The sequence below is a fragment of the Stegastes partitus genome, unplaced genomic scaffold, assembly GCF_000690725.1.
Source record: "Stegastes partitus isolate 25-593 unplaced genomic scaffold, Stegastes_partitus-1.0.2 Scaffold1007, whole genome shotgun sequence".
NCBI classification, from domain to species: Eukaryota; Metazoa; Chordata; class Actinopteri; family Pomacentridae; genus Stegastes; species Stegastes partitus.
Window position 1 is genome coordinate 257,702 of NW_007578738.1, and position 6,265 is coordinate 263,966.

Here is a 6,265-nt window from a genome sequence, read left to right on the forward strand (position 1 = left end):
GTTTTGTGTTTTGTCAAGAATGTCGTTGGCCGAAGCTTCAAGTCACTTTTGAATGGGGTTTTTTTAATGGTGCAGTAATGTGCATGTTAATGTGGTCAGCAGTGACGGCTTTAGCAGGTTTTTTTCCTCTTACTTGTGGATTTGAAGCACTGAGGCACATTTAAGACTATCAGGCAAATTAAGACTGCAAGCAAAAGGAGCCTAAATCGGATTTTTTTTCCCCCTCATATTTGACTTCGATCATATTGTTTCATAACAGTGTGAACGGCACAAATCACAAAGAATCTGATCATTTCGCATCGGTTTTGGGCCACATCCCAGTGTGGTCCCTAAGTGAGCTACTCTTCTCAATACATGTGACTTTCATATATCTCTAAATTGACATTAATCACACTATTGTGCTGGAAGGAGTCACACAGTGTGATGGAGGTATGGAGGTGTGTTGGGGTATAAATTCATTTTTCTTTGTAAATGGTAAATGGTTATATAGCACCTTTACAATGTGTTTCACATTCACACACACATTCATACACTAATGGTGACAGAGCTGCCATCCAAGGCTGCCATTGGGGAGCAACTTCAGGTTCATTGTCCTGACCAAGGACACTTCAACTGTGGAGGGGCGGGCGATCGAACCACCACCCTTGTAACTGGAGGACAATCTGCTCTACCACTAGAGCCACAGCCACACATTAATTTATAGATGAAACTGCACTAAGGTTGCACAATATGTTGTTTCGGCGTTAACAATGTGATGTGTGAAGAGTGACAGTAAGGAAATGCAATGTGAAGTAAAGCAAATTAATTCAGACACATCACGTTGCAACTTTTTTCACTCTTCGATGCAGTAATATGTCACAGCTTGGGATGAAGCACAGTTTTGTTTTTTCACCATCTCTTACCATCTTTCAGTTTTGCAGCGTCAACTTGGAACCAAGACGGCTGCCGCAAACGGTGCAAACTAAAACAACCCGATCGCAGTTGTTACTGTGCATTGTCTTTGTAAATGCAAGGTCACAGAGGAGGAGGAGAATTTATTCAGCACCTTACTTTGACACAACCTCCTCCGGCAGGACATCATTTATTTTTTTTCTTTTTATTTCAGGACAAACATCTGATTAGAAGCACCTCGGCTACGTTTTAGCGTCATCACAACTCTAGAGCAGGGACTCCCGATACTTTAGGTGCTGGTGACGATTCATCCCAACAGGTAGTTTTATTACCCCAAACTTCTTTTTTGGTACCTCTTTCTCCAATCAGATCCGGTTTTTGTTTGTAACGGCAGAGATCAAATTGTAGCTTCGGGTTCAGTGTTTTGCCCAAGGACACTTCGACTGTGGAGAGGCCGAGGATCGAACCACCAGCCTTGCGATTGGAGGACAACCCGCTCTGCCACTGGAGCCACAGCCGCCCTTTTTAGTGACTAATCTACTCGAGAAGTCTGATGCACTTGGATACACTTTTTCTTAAATATACAAAGCTTATTGACATGTAGGCTCCACATTTGCACAGCAAAATGAGCAAGGAACAGGAGAGAAGCACAGTTTCGCTGCAGAAAGAAGTCTTCAGCTGTATGTAAATGATTCAGCTGCAGAGAGGACGATGTTGATCAGAAACAGGTACTCTGTCGACAGCGTCTTGCAGTTGTTTCCACCGCATGAGGCAGCACGGCTAATTTGTTTGACATTTAGATGAACACAATAAAACTCCGCATGACGAGAGCAAAGCCAGATTTGAATGCCATCCAGAGCAAGAATCTATTTCAGATGCAACCTACCAGTGTTACACCGAATGAGAAAGAGTCCAAGATGTGATGCGATTTTTACCGCACATATTCGCTGTTTTACCAAAGAGGATTTTAAAAACATGATCCACTCTCTTGACAAGCAGGATCTTATACCACCGTGCAGCTATATTTCTCAAGTTGCCATCACAGAGCTAAAAGAGGTCAGAACGTAACAGGGCTGTTGTCTCGAAGCAACGCAAAACAGCTAACATTGGTTTTCCATTAACAACAGAAGCTGATTAAACACAGCCAGTATCTCCTTATTACCTCATTACACACACACACACACACACACATTGGCGCGAACCTCAACCACAACATGATTACTTTGTGACGTCGTGTTGGTTTGTGGATGAAGGTCATTTTCAGTATTTTCCGCTAATAGCCAAGAACAGACGCCAGTGGAAAAGATTGCACAACAACACGAGCAGGTTCCAAATGACGGAGCTGACATGGCGCTGCTGCTAATGGCTGGCTGTTATTATTTTTTATCTCAGATTTTTTTTAGCCAAAAGAGAATGAAAACAGTACAATATACTAAAAAGCCTAAACTCACAATAAAAAAAATTGCTAAAAATCTGATAAGTCTTTTATAACAAATGCGAATGCGCTGATTAGATAAAAAAGAAAAAGACGGTCCTGGTTCAGTGCTGTGTCAGTGATCACAATCCATCCAAGCAAACATGAGTGACTTCATCGTTCAGGTATGTCTGTTCTGATATGAAAATACAAGACCTGCTGTCCAGACTGAGCATGTCGTGGACATTTTATAATACCCAGACCTGCCTTGAAAGAATGGGCAGGCTTTCTGATTTGTCGAAGCAGGAAACACAGCTACTTATTATCATTTCAAAGTCTTGTCAAGCCGTGACGGTGAGCCAGCAAATGCCAGGACCTGTTATGTTGAAGCCGGTGTTTGGAACCTTTTCCTTTATCCAGTCCTCATGGGCTAATTTACAAATTTGCTAAATATTTGGATCAAGTTTAAAAAGAGCAGAATGTTTTTTCCTTAAAGACTCACATATGATTAGATTTGAACAGTGAATCTGAAATGTTTGCTTGGCTTCAAAAAGATGGACACAAACTGAATGAGGACATCCGTTAAACACATTTCTGAGGTCTGCATTACTCAAGGTTTGCCAGCTGACCACATTTAAAAACAGTAGAAAGTCTATACAGCAATACAAATACCTAATTATATATTCATGGAACAGATTATACCCTTTCAGTATTTAAAAAATGAAGGATTAAAATTAGGGGGAGTCTTTTAAAGCGCTGGAGAGCCCAAAGAAGCCGCTGCGGCTTTTTAGATTATCATTATGAATTCCACAGAAATTACCAGGGGTTCAGCTTTTTTTTTTTCTTTGGCTGTTTTGTGTTTGATAAAGTACGAGCCACTTTCAAAGGGTGTGACCTCATATGGCACGCTGAGGAAAGACAGATTAAAATTCAACAAAACTGTGTGTTGTGGCTACAAAAATCAATACAAGTAATGAAATGCAATAATAGAACACAGTGATGTAAGAAGGAACTGAGAATGAGCCATGTTCAGTGTGTTTGTTAAGATGTTAAGATGGGCCAGCCACTTCTGAAAGCCTCTAATATTATAGAGGCATTGAACTGGAGTTTTGATTAGGAATACAAAAAAAAGCAGTTCAGACTAAACATATTTTATTAATGCCAAACCTGAGTAAAGACAATGTGTTGCCCCGGAGACATAACCACATTGCAACGCTAGGATGGTGTTCAACTTTATGCTGTCTGAACCTGTCAAAAACATGGATACACATGATGTATCGTGATGAGGTGTGAAAGCACAATTCAGACGACACCTTCTCTCTCTGCTTCGATTCCAGAAACCCGACGGATGAGGTCAGCGGTAGTTAAGCAGCAGCTAACAAGTCGGTGCTGAACCTGTTTTCATTCCGACACAACGCCTCGCACTGACTGACTGTGCACTTGGCTTCCTTTCACTCTTCAGTTGAGCTGACAGGCGACCGAGCTGTTCAGAACTACACCGTTTGTCAAAGTCGTGGCTGCTACCCCGTGGTCACAAAGTTGTACTTTTTTTCACACAGAAGTAACGAACATAACAACCGCATGGATTACATTCACAGACAATATTTTACAAGGTAAATGAAGCATTATGTTTACTTGTAAGCCTACTTTCCCGACTCATTTTAAGCAATTGTTGTCTAAAGTTTAATAATTCTCTATTTGCGGCTGATGGATGTCGTATCGCAATACTTTGATATAGTTCCTGTTGTAAATGAGTTGAACAGAAATGTGTCTGCTCAAAGAACTGGATCCTTGATGACAAAATGTGTTACAGGAAAAGTTGTGAAGATGCAAATTCACCAGAGGAACAATAATCTCTTTAGCAACTGGCTGCTTTCATATATTGTCAAGAAAATTTGAAGCAAACTTTTGAAATTCCACAAAAATGTAAAAAGAGAATGCAAACCAAACTTGTTACCATGTGCTGCTTTGGCATGTATGCATTAGGCTTTGTAGTGTTGTCAGAAGGTGGCGCTATAGGCTACATCACATATGGCTATAATAAACAGAGAAGAAGAAGACAGAACAAAAACCAGCTGTTTGCTGAGCACACAAAAAAAAAAAAACTCAAGGAGAAGAAAAAACAAACCAAACTGGCATGTATGAGGGAAAAAAATGCAGAGAAGTCTTCAGGAACTCGTATCAGTCATGTTTCCTGCTTTTCAGAGGTGAAGCCAAAGAACTACGTGGAAACAGCTGATGATCAGTCGTGTGGGTTAAAGGCTCATTCCTTTAGAATTGATTCAATAAACAGATCAAGCCAACATATTTTTTTTTCTAATGACATGCTTTAAAATGTGAATAAAAATACGTTATGGTAACAACAATGGTTAAGCAGAGGTAAAGGGTTTTGGAGTGCCACCATCCAGGGCTGGGAATCTGCCAACTGCTTATTAGATGGAAAAAACATAATTGGGCCCAAACCCAACCTCTACATTTACAGACTCACAGAATTTGAAGCACATTCCTACACGACAACTGAGATGCGTCCATCTGTCAACTTGTCAACAGCACGATGGTTCTCTTGTAGACATTTTCAGGCGTTTATTCAAACACTCCAGAAGTCTGGGGGAACCTCCCCAGACTTGGTGGCCTCCCTCACTTGTCTCCTTCTTAGTCTCGGTCACTTAGTACCAGAGGACAGCCTGCTCGAGGCAGATTTATGTATGTGCCATATTCATTCAGTTTCTTAACTAGATTGAATTGTACTCCAAGGGACAGTCAGTGGCTCTGAGTTTTTCTTATATCCATCCCCTGACTTATGCTTTTTAATAACATTTCCACAGAGTTTGTCGGAGTGTTCTTTTGTCTTCATGGTGTGGTCATAACCAGGAGAACTGATTCACTAGTGAGTGGAACTTCAGATACAGGAGTCTGAATACTTCTACCACCAAGTGGCTGCACCTGTAGTAAAAACTTATACAATCACTTATTTTCCATTTTATATTTGTAATTAATTGGCATTACTTTGTAGAAATCTGTTTTCACTTTGACATAAAAGAGGCTGTTTGTAGGTAAGCTCCTTTCCAAAAACTCCACATTTTATTGGTCATAATTTAATAATCAAAAACACTAAAGGAGTAAAACTTCCAAGCTGGCTCTGCATATTGCTCTCGTTTCCAATGCCAATACGTTTAGTCCAGTTTATGCTCAACTATTTCATTCACAGAGGCAGTGGACAGCAGGCTACTTTTAAAAGACCTTGCTATACATTTATAACCAAAGATAACCAGACCTAGTTTTACATGTGACCAAAAACTGGTTTGACTTTTGTTGTAGCTACAATTTTAATTCAATTGAACCAGCAAATCTGGTTCATTCGCTGGAAGCAATCATGCACATACATACACTGGAGCCACTATTGGGCCCTAAATTAAAACAAACCTCAACTTCACAGCCCATCACCGTCATTAGCCCCTAAATATGCTTCTCGTTTGGAGACTTTCTTGTGCTCCAGGGTGCTGAGAGAAAAAAGAAAGACACACAGAGTAAAAGCAGGCAGGAGAAAGGCGAGGGGGGGAGAGGTTTGATTTATTTGAACAATCTGGTTGTAATGAAAGCAGTCAAGGCTTGCTGGGGGTGGATAGATGGAGTGAGTGGTGAGAAGAATGGGGAGGAAAGAGTGAATGGGGTGAAATCCAACTGCAGACAGATTTTTGGACTTGATAATGGCTGAAACAGACCCTACAAGCCTCTTAACTCCCTGGCTCGGAGTGCGTGTGCATACATACTTGTGTGTATGTACCGTGCCCAGCTTACCCTATTACAACCATGCATTCCACATGCAGCTCATTTGTGCTGCACTATAACTTTCTATCAATGCTGACATACCTGTGTAGCATATAAGAGCCAGTGGGAGATAGAGGAAGAATGTTTACTACAGCTGCGAGCACACTAAAAGCATGGTTTATGTCTTTTGGA